The sequence below is a fragment of the Antechinus flavipes genome, chromosome 3, assembly GCF_016432865.1.
Source record: "Antechinus flavipes isolate AdamAnt ecotype Samford, QLD, Australia chromosome 3, AdamAnt_v2, whole genome shotgun sequence".
NCBI classification, from domain to species: domain Eukaryota; kingdom Metazoa; phylum Chordata; class Mammalia; order Dasyuromorphia; family Dasyuridae; genus Antechinus; species Antechinus flavipes.
In genome coordinates this window covers 88,555,841-88,567,240 of record NC_067400.1, presented here as the reverse complement: position 1 = coordinate 88,567,240, position 11,400 = coordinate 88,555,841, and the positions used below count along the sequence as shown (strand labels likewise).

The following is an 11,400-nucleotide window of genomic DNA, read 5'->3' as shown; positions in this document are numbered from 1 at the left end:
AAAATTGTCCTGGAGTAACACAAGGGGAAGTAGAAATAGAAAAAATCCACCCACCACTTCCTCAATGAGATCCTTTGTGGAAAACACATAGGAAGATTATTGCCAAATTTCGAAACCGCCAGATCAAAAAGACCATTTTGCAAGAAACAAGAAAAAAACAATTCAAATAAGCTGGAGCTACAATTGGAATTGTACAGGATTTATCAGCTGCCACAATAAAAGACCACAGGTCCTGGAATCATATTTACTGACAATCAAAAGAACTAGGCCTGCAGCCAGCAAAATTTTCTATTATATGAGAAAAAATGGATGTTCGATGAACTTGCAGATTTGCAGTACTGCCTATTAACCAAACCAAAACTTAATAGAAAATTTAACATATATTAGCTTAATATCAGGAGTCAGTTTCAAGGAACTCAACATGAATAAATTGTTTATTTTTTACAAGGAAAATTTATAGAATATGTTTAAGATTGACAGCTCAAAAGAAAGATTATGACAGAGTGAAGGCAAAAATAATTATTTCATATAAATGAGGTACAGAGGAAGAATAGACACAGAGACATTAGAGAGGGAAGGAGGGTTAATAGTTCTAAAAACCTATTCACATCAGGAATGAGTTAAATAGGCAACTTTACATCTATACTATCAAGGGAATAGTATCTTCCAAAATCTATAAAGAAATAAAGAGGAAAGGAATAGGATAAGGTGGGGTATAGAAAGATATGAAGATTTATGACAGTGAGATAAGATATGTAATTTAATGAACAAGAGATAAAGGATAAGGCAGGGTAAGGAAGGATGTGTAGAATAATGGTAGAATAATACTACCATGCCCCTTCTCTGATTCTGGGTGGTCCTGTGCCAGTGTCTCTCATGTTATATATTCAATGCTAAAGTTCTTAAGAGAAACCTTGAGCATGTCCTTGGATCATTTTTTCTGACCAACTTGTGAGACACTGCTCTGTGTGAGTTCTCCATAAAAATAATCTTTTTGGCAAGCGGGAATTTAGGTAACTAGAGGTAAAGGAAAGTTAAGTAATAGCAAGGCAAATTAAAGAGCAGAATTAAAGTAGAATTATCAGGGATAGGAAATAAGAGGTATACACAAACCCTACAACAAAAATCAGAATAGAACTTAGTAGAATTAGTTTAATTTTTTTTTTCAGTTTTATAAAGATTCACATCATCTATTCATGATCTATTCACTCCCGCCATTCAGGTGTTTTTGTTCCTGCTATTTCCACCAGAAGTGTCCTTTCTTTTCATGTCCACCAGATGACATCCCTTCCTACTTCAAAATGTTACTGAAAATATGTGGCCTCCATAACCTTCTCAGACTCATGTCCCTTAGCTTTTTATCCTATTCACTCAGCTCTTCTCACTGTATAAGCAGGATGTTAGAAAGAGAAGAGGTCCATGAGACACTCTACCTTCTTATTTTACTAATGGCATAAGTGATGCTGTAGGTAACTTGCTGAAAATCACATAGTGAATCAATTTTAAAACTTAGAACTCTTATCCCTTCACTCTAAGCCTGGGGTCTTTTCCATTACACCAAAGACATAGCAGCAAAAAAAAAAAAAAAAGAGAAATCATAGCATTTTAGAACCATAGACTATGGAAGTTGTAAGGGACATTAGAGACCATGTAATACAACCCTCTCATTTTATCTCTGTCAAATCTGTGACTTGGATAGGAGTGTGCCAGAGCTGGCTAAACAGAGCCACTTGTTAAATTTTCAGTGTGAGTATTTATACTTCAGAAATTGGGAAACAAATTGGCTACAAATCAGGGATGGGTTTATTGTTTTGTTGATTATCTAGAATTGAGAAATTGATGGAAAAAATGTTAATAATTTGGATTATACTTAAAAGTATGTCATGTGTACATTTCCCTCCTTCCCCAGAGCACTGACTGTTAAAACATTTACTAATACACCCCTGGCAAAGAGCCTAAGATCAGTGAACTTGGGTGGCTAGTTCACTATTTATTTGAGAGGAACATGAGAGATGGAAAAAATGCCTGACAAAGAATAAGAAAATTTGGATTTTAATCTTGGCTCTTTCATTAACTAGCTGTGTGGCTTTGAATGACTCATTTAATATTTTAGCATCCCAGTTCATAGGTGAAATGAAAGGATTGATAAAGTCTCTTTATCTCTATTATCCAAATGGTCCTACTTCATGGCTGGTAGTTTTCATCTGGTTTACCTTACAAAAAAAGACAGTTCAAGAATCCTAGCAAAGGGCTCTCTTTTTCAACCCTCCCAAGATGTAGAATTTTTGGGGAAACTCTTTGAGATTTGTTTTGTGGTGAATAGCAGCATAGCTAACTCAGAGGTCAGAAAACTAATTGATAAATGACTTGTTAGTTCCATGCTAATTTCCTACTCTCAAAAAAACAGATATAAAGGATGGGGGTAATTTCTGAGTAAACAGGAGCAAAACTGACAGAGATTAGAATTGGCAGCCTAGTTCGGAACAGTAGAAAGGCAGTGAGCTCTAGGGCTTGATCATCTGAATTCTTAATTCTGAATAGTTTTATTGTCATTGTTCAATTAATTTCAGTTGTGGCTGACTCTTTATAACCTTAGTTTTTGTTTTTGTTTTTTTTTTATTTTCTTGGGCAAGATACTAGAGCGGTTTGTCATTTCCTTCTCTAGCTCATTTTATAGATGAGGAAACTGGGAACCAAACATAGACTATGGAAGTTGTAAGCATTTATACTTCAGGTTCAGTGTTCTATCCATTGCACCATCTAACTGTCCAAATTTCTAGCTTTACCATTGCCTGAATTAGCAACTTGTCTTGTTTCCTTCTCTACAAAAGAGGTTGAGCTAGCAAATTTCTCAATCTCTTATGACTCTGAAATTATGATTTGAGAGGGATGACCTGGCAGAACCTCCTGTTCCCAATCCCAGCTATAAATATTGCCTTCGATTTGTCAATATACCTTAAATTCTCACCAGTTTTAAAAGATTTTTTTCTCTGCAAGAGTTCCCTTTTAAAATGCAAAAATCTCTAGGTGGGATCACACCTTAGTTATCAGCTAACATTTCAATTATCAGTTCATATCTTGTCAAATATTAATTAACAGCCAGCTGGAACCAAAAATGGGATACAAAATAGAATTTTGATTTTTTTTAATGGGATCCAGAAGAGGTATTTGATAAAGAAGTTTCCTGAAGGTAGAAAAGGGTTACTAATGTAAAAGATAGAAAAGACGTCATTTTTGAATTTTACCTACTTCACGATTTTGCCCAAAGCTGAATCAGTAACAGCAGACTAAATGTGTACCATTTGGAAGAAAAAGATTTGAAACCAACAATGAATAACAAGAGTAGTATGAATTACAAGAAAAAAATGGCAGGAAGAGTATGCCCCAAAATATGATGAAGTGACTACTAAATGCTAACAACAAAATAGACTTTAAATTACCTCCATTTATAACAACAACAACAAAAAAAAATTAAAGGAAAGATTAAACATGAGGGAATCATGAGGCAGAAGGTAGTAAGAAGGAAACTGGATTTTTTATTAATAGTAAACTGGAGCAATTAAAAAAATTTTTAATAGCTTTTTATTTACAAGTTATATGCATGGGTAATTTTACAGCATTGACAATTGCCAAACCTTTTGTTCCAATTTTTCCCCTCCTTCCCTCCATCCCCTCCCCTAGATGGCAGGATGACCAATACATGTTAAATATATTAGAATATTAATTAAACGCAAAATAAGTATACATGTCCAAACCATTATTTTGCTGTACAAAAAGAATCGGACTCCGAAATATTGTATAGTTATCCTGTAAAGGAAATCAAAAATGCAGGTGGGCAAAAATATAGGGATTGGGAATTCTACTGATGGAACTGTGAATTGATTCAATCATGTTAAGTGGTAGAGCAATCTGGAATTAAGTCCAAAAAGTTGTAAAACTGTCAATACCTTCACAATTGACTCAACAATATCACTCAAGTCTATTTCTTAAGATGATCAGAGGAAAAGGAAAAGAATATGTGCTTAAACATTTTTTTCATAAGGGTTTATTCTGCCTACATCATCATATGTTATGAGCCATTACTTGAAATAAAGTGTTAAGTCACTAGAATTGATAGAAACAATGCTTAAGTTTATATCTTTGAGAGTTCACACATTAGCTCACACATTAGTTCACGAGCTCGGAAGATTCACATGTCAGAAGCCCACAATCACACTCTCTCAGAGGAGTCGTCAACCTTTGGGTTCACACCTTTAAGAGATCATATATAACAAGCTCCTGGAGTCAGAAGTAAGTGAGTTGAAGAGATTGGAAGCCAGAAGTCGATCAGTTGGGGAGATTGAGAAGCTAGAGACGGCAGTTGGGCAGAACCAAGATTCAGAGAGAGCTGGAAGCTGAAGCTGGCAGACAAGCTACAAGAGTTCTTGGAACCAACCAGGCTATTTTAGAAGAAACAATAAAATTCTAAACTTTTAACTCCTGGCTGCATTTGAGGTGATTATTACTCTGAACTGAAACTAAGGCTGCCTTCAGAAGCCCCCCAAGAAATCTGCTCCCAGAGAACCATTATATTTTTGAAGAGAATACTACAATCATATAATACAACTAGTTGAAAGATAGAGAGAACACAAAATCTCATTGCATTCATGTTTTATTGATTATAACAATTTATTCTTAGTAAGATGATATTTTAAATGCTTTCTTCCAACAAGGTGCTTCCCATAAATATATAGATATTATGTAAGATGGAGATGTAGAAAAGACTTTGTGGGATAATTTTCTAATAATTAATATGAAATAAGGCATAAAACAGAATTATGGATACTAGTCAAAGATGTACCTCTATCTTATGATTAGGAATATGAGAATTTATATTTTCTAAAATATTTATAGAAACACTCTTTGTGGTGGCAAAGAACTGGAAATTGAAGAAGTGCCCATCAATTAGAGAATAGTTCAATTGATTGTGGTATATGATTGTGATGAAACACTACTGTGCTGTAAGAAATGTTAATCAGGTTGACTTTAGAAAAACATGGAAAGACTTGCATGAAATAATGAAGAGTGAATCAATGAGCAGAACCAAGAGAACACTGTATATGGTAACTGTAATATTGTTCAAAGAATATCTATGAATAAAAAACAAAACAAAGCAAAGAATAAGTATGAATGAGAAAATTATTCTGAGTACCATAAATATTCAAATAAACTACCAAGAGCCTAGAAAGAAAGATGTTATCTTCAGAGAGAGAACTGAAAAACAGAAGTATAAATGGTATGGTTAGGTAGGTAGATAGATAAATAGATAAATAGATAGATAGATAGATAGATAGATGGATGGATAGATAGACAGACAGAAATAGATATAGATGTAGCTATAGACATAAACATAGAGATAAAGATTTAGACATAAATATAAACATGGATATAAATATAATATGTGTGAAAAGGTAGCCTCTACTGTGGGGTGAGGAAAGAGGGAGGGACATGATTTGAAATTTAAAATGTAATTTAAAAATTAAAAATAAATTTAATTTAATTTTTAAAAACTAAAGAAGAAACAACAACCTCATATAGATTAGGCAACATAAGATTGTGGGAAAGAAAGACAATGACCTGCATTTGGAGTCAGAAAATAGATTTTGTTTTAAACTTAGACCGGTCCTTTGATTACTTGCAGTGGGATTAAATTTCCTTTCCTTCCTAGAAAAGGAAAGATTTGAAATTGGTAACTGTGAGACTAAGGAGATTGTCCTACTATCGCTTTTTTTGACTTGTGAGCTCTTGCCCTGTGAGTTCTTTATAAAATAACTTTTTTTTGGCAAGCATACATTTGGCTTTCAAATAATGGAGTTAGCCCAAGCCTCTACAGTAGGGTAGGAAGGCTTGATAGTTTAGTTTAAAAAAGGACCTCAGGGTCTGGTCTCTGATCCTGCCAGATGATCTTTAGAATCTTCCTAAAACAATTCAAATAGAAGCGATTCAGTTTCCTGGACAGCACTAATCTTTCCAGGTTTCACAGTTATACAAGAATGGTCAGCACAATGGCTCTGTAGATCTTCATTTTATGGTCAGTCTAATACCTTTTCTCTCCCATACTTTCCTTCAGAGTCTCCCAAACACTGAGCTAGCCCAAGAAGATGTGTGTCAATCTCATTATCAATGTGGACATCCCTGGAAAGTATACTGTCAAGGTAAGAGAACTTATCCACTGCCTTCACCATTTACTGTAACTGATGGTTCCATATAAAATAGAGATGGAAGACCTGTGTTTTTGGGGGGTGTTAATTGTTAGGCTAAAATAAGCACAAGGAGCCGAGAATTAATCCATACTTTGTTGCATCCCAGCTTCAGCAACTTCATCAAGCATATAATCATCTGCAAGCAAACAAACAAACAAACAAAAAAATCATGCGCCAACCCTCCTTCCACTTTAGTTTTGGCTTGTAGCCTTTTCAAATTAGAGAATTCACCATCTGTGCAGTAGCTGACTTTGATTCTATGTTTGTCTTAAAGGCATGTTATAGCATGGCTGAAAACATCACGGGAGCAAGCAGACAGCTTTCTTTCACTCTGTTGTGACTGGGGAAGTTTGAGACCATTGCCCATTGCCCAGAACCTGGGTTAGAATGCTACCATGAAATTGATGCACTATACTGATAAACTTCTCTTGGGCAACAAGATTTTGGCATAATTTTCTATAAGCCCTCATGACTGACAGTATCAAAACTTGGTCAGATCTACAAATGTTGTATGCAGACCTCTGTTCTATTCCTGGAATTTTTTGGGGGAGCTTTAGGGCAGTAAACATCTTATCAACTGTTTCTTGGCTCCTTCTGTATCTTTCTGTAGACCTTCTGACTTTCAGGTAGATGATATTTTTCTAGGCATAGGGACAGCTTATTGTTTTTTGTAGTTTTTTTTTCCTTGAGGAAATTGGAGTTAAATGGCTTGACCAGGGGCACACAGCCAGGAAGTGTTAAGTGTCTGAGGTCACATTTGAACTCAGGTCCTCCTGACTTCAGGGCTGGTGCTGTATCCACTGCACTACCTACTATCCCTAGGATCCAGCTTATTAAAAAGGCTTCTAGCAAGAATCTTGCCAGCAATCACTAAGAGAAATACTCCCCCTCCCCAAATTGTCATAGGACCATCTATTTTACCTTTATAAAGATGGATAATGGAGACATCCTTGAACTCCTAGGGCATAACTTCCTCTTGGCATATAATCTGGAAAATTTCAGTCATCTGTTGTATGACCAATGGACCCTCCACCTCGTAAATCTCAGCTAGAATGTAATCAGCACCCAGTGCTTTATTACACAAAAGTAGCCTAATAGCATTCAAAACCTCTTCTTCAGTTGGAACTTTACCTAGGGTGACTGATTTCAACTTGAAGTAAATGGTCAATAGCATCAGCATTGATTGATGAGGGTCTGTTGAGAACACTATGAAAATGTTCAGATCATCTTTCTAAATTCGTGTCTTTATCACTAATCAGTATGGCACTATCAGCATTGAATAGTTGAGGTGTATCATAGGTCCTTGGCCCATAAATAGCCTTCAGTGCATCATAAAAATGGTTTGAATTATTGTTATCAACATAAAACTGAATTTCATTTGCCTTTTTACTAAACCAAGAATCCTGAATCTCTCTAAGTTTCTTTTGATGGAATTGATATTACCTTCTTAGAGATGGATAAACCATTCTGCTTGTACACCCTGTGGAGTTCTTGTTTTTCATTTAGCACCTTCTGAATTTCCCCATCATTTTAATCAAGCCAGTTTTGATGATTGTGAATGTTCTGACCCAGATGAGCAGATGGACTATTGTACACCAAATCTCTGAAAGCTGTCCATTCTTTTTCTGCTCCATTGTTGCCAGCTGTGTGTTGCCTCAACTTACTCTCCAAGTTGGCAACAAACTGTTCTCTCTCAGAGAAGCACTCTAATCTGTTGACATTAATTCTTCTTGTAGGTTTTTTTTTCCCTCAGGATGCCACTTTTGTTGAATATGAATGTTGAGATTGGAGAGAAAAAAATCTATGATCCTAGAGCACTCTGCACCACCCATATTTATCATTCTCACATCCTGTGTACCTCTTCTTCTTACAATCATATAGTCTCTCAAATGCCAGTATTTCCTGTGAGGGGAAATCCATGAAGTTTTATTGCATTTAGCTAAATGGAATACATTGTTGGTGATGAGATGCACAAATTTTTAACAGTAAATGACCACTGCTATTTCTGTTTCCAACTCCACTTCTCCAAGGACTCCCTGCCATGTCTGGTAGTCTGAGTTACTCAGAATTATAAGCTTGTTCTCTTTTGGCACATTGATGATAAGGATTTCCAGGTCTTTGTAAAATTTTTCTTTGACTTCAGCAGGGTTCATCATCATGAGAGCAGAGGTATTGATGATGCTGGCATGGCAACTGGCAATTGCATTGTCATGAACTTGTCATTCACTCCCTTTGGAAGGCATGTGAGCTTGTTTACTAGATTAGTTTTGATTGCAATCAGCTTCACAGTGCTCCCTTTCACTGCAGCCCCTCCAGAAAAATGCGTATCCAGCTCCTACTTCAGTAAGCTGGCCTTCATTTGCCAGCCTTGTTTCACTCAAGGCTGCTATTTGGATGCAATACAAGCTGAGTTCTCTCCCCACAAGAGCTATTCTTTTTTCAGGTCTACTGGATTTTGTGCTGTCTATAAGTGTGCACACATTCCATGTACCAATGATGAGAGGAATCAACTTTTCAGACATTTTTGTACATTTTCAGTGTCTAGACCACAGGGGGGATCCCTGCCTGCTGCAATAATCAAGCCACGGTTGGGTAATCAGACAATTTTTAGGGCACCTTTTCTAGCGCCGAGCAGGGTGATCCTTAAAAGGCTGCTCAGACACCCAGAGATCTGCCAAACACCATTGCTGCTTCCAGCAAAGGCCACCTTATGGCCTGGGTCACCTGTGTGCATGGTTGTGACTGTGGCTCCTAGTGTACACATCTGCTGGTTCCTCATTCACCTATTGCCTCAAGACCTTGAGAGCAGAAATGGTAAGATGATATAAAGATATCTTTTGACTCCTGTGGAAATTGGAGGCAGAGTTGCACAAAGTTATCAACCTTACTCACTCTTCCAAAGCCACCATTGTCATGTGGCAGGATAGGATCAAGAGGACTGACAATGATGAGTGGAATTGCAGAGGATGACCTTGATGTTTTTGATGGCTAACCAAACTCTCAAGTGCTCCACAACACCTGCCTTCCTGGTTGTTAGAACAAATTGTTCTCATCCTCCTATTCCACCAGGGGAAGTCTTTACATACCTGGGGTAGACATCCCTCTAACTGACAGTAAGGTTTGAGACTCTTTGGTTACCTTCTGTCTGTCTGCTGAAACAGTTTTCCAGAGTGTGACCGCTTTGCATGCTACATTTTCTTGGAGCCACGAGTGAGAATTAGGTAGATCAGGTGGACCCCCAAGGTAGAAAGCAATCCTATAAAGGAAGGAGAATAAGCATTTATATGACACCTAACATATGCCAGGCACTGTGCTACGTATTTTAGGATTATTATCTTAAGGGATCTTCATATCAACCCTGAAAGGGAGGTGCTATTATTATCCCTATTTTCTAGTTGAAGAAATTGTAGCAAACAAGTGGAATGAATTGCCCAGGATCATATTAAGTGCCTGAGGTCACATTTGAACTCAGATTTTCCTGACTCCAGACTCAGTACTCTATCCATTGTGCCACTTAGCTACCTCAAATAAATTACTTAAGGTAGATGCTATTATTAGTTTTACTTTATAGATGAGGAAACCAAGTAATTTTAGGAGAAGTAAGTTGGAGGAGGAGAAGAGAAGAAAAGGGAGGGGAGGGAGAGAAAAAGAGGAAACAAAGGAAGGAGAGAGAGAAGAAGGGAGAGGGAAGGAAGGAAACAAAGGAAAAGCAAAGGAAAGAAATGGGAGGGAAGAAGGGAAAGAGGGAGAGAGACAAAGAGAAAGGGAGACAGAGAAAAAGACAGAAAAAGAGAAGAAGACAGAGATAGAGAGAGAAAGAGAGAGGGGGGAAGAGGAGGAGAGAAAGTAGAGAGGAGAGGAGAGATAATAGAAGAGAAGAAAAAAGAAAAGAAGAGAGAAATAGAGATGATTTTTAAAAACTCTTCCCACTCTAAAGATTTAGATCCTTTCCCTTTTGAAGATTCTCTGAAAGCAGGGAAATACTTTTTTTTTTTTTATACTGCATTCATTCATTCATTCAATTAACACTGCATGGCCCCGTGATGAGAAGGAGGGTGCCTACTGTGCCTCTGGGGTGAATTTTGCTTTCCATTACCACCCTGTTGTGCTCCTGAACATCAGGTCCTCCAGGGAGTCTTTTTCTCTTCACTTGAGGACTGCTCCAATTCCTCCCATCCCAATACACTGATTGCTTCTCAAATTGTTTTATTCAACAACCTCTTGCAGGTCCCCATGACCCTCTCTTCACCACATTGCCCAAAGGGAAAGAAAGAAAAAAGGCATCAGTGTATCATTATAAAGTCAGGGGAGAGGAACAGAGAGCAACATTTTACTCAGACTCCTTTACATCAAAGGCAAAATTAGAGCTATATATTTTTGTTTTCCTTATCAAAGTTTGGGATGCCAGGGCTAGATAGAGAGCAGAAAGAACAGAGAGAGAGAGAGAGAGAGAGAGAGAGGAACATATGGAAAGGAGACCAGATCCTACAATTTACAATTGGAAAGAAATTCAGTTTTACAGGTGAATAAAGGAGGTGGCTCAGGGACAGGGTGAAGGTCATAGGTAACAGGCAGATAAAACCAACTTTTAAGAAAAAATACAATCTACAAGGATTCTTCTGTAATTCTTCTCAGTTCACATTTTTATCTCTAGGCATGGAGTGTCCACTCAGCTTGCCAAGTAAGATTAAGGCTAAGGTCAGTCTTCCTTCTTCAACTGATAATGCAAAATTTAGACACATTCCCACACTGATACTCTACATTCCTAATTGAGAAATTGAGAAAATTGAGGCAAACAGAAATTCAATGTCTATTACATTCCATCTTCCCCTTTCCCCCATCCCTGGCTATCACATACCTTTGTACAGTCTATCCTTCCATTCCTGAAATATTTTCTTTTCTCATCTCTGCCTCTTAAAAACCCTAACTCCATGACTTAGTTCAATTATTTCCTCTTTCTGTAGTTTTTGACTAATTCCCTCAATTTTTAATTCCTCACTTTAATCTCATTTTAATATATATTTCCAGCACTTAATAGGTACATCATAGATGATTATTGATAGATTTATTGGTTGGCTCAAAAATTGTTGATCATACTGGATAAAGAAAATAGCTTGAAAAAAATGGAAGGAGGCACAGAAGTTAACTAAGGCATCAG

The 11,400-nt window shown here is 37.0% G+C and overlaps 1 long non-coding RNA gene across 1 annotated transcript in view; it reads right to left on the bottom strand.

The window, feature by feature from the left end:
- LOC127553268 (uncharacterized) overlaps positions 1 to 11,361 on the bottom strand; it is a 12,694-nt gene extending 1,333 nt beyond the window's left edge. Inside the window, exons 1-2 of the long non-coding RNA XR_007951711.1 lie at positions 11,101 to 11,361; positions 9,381 to 9,498 (exon numbers count right to left, since the gene is read on the bottom strand). This is a non-coding gene — a long non-coding RNA (uncharacterized LOC127553268). The remainder of the gene's footprint in view (positions 1 to 9,380; positions 9,499 to 11,100) is intronic.
- Positions 11,362 to 11,400: the final 39 nt, after the last annotated feature.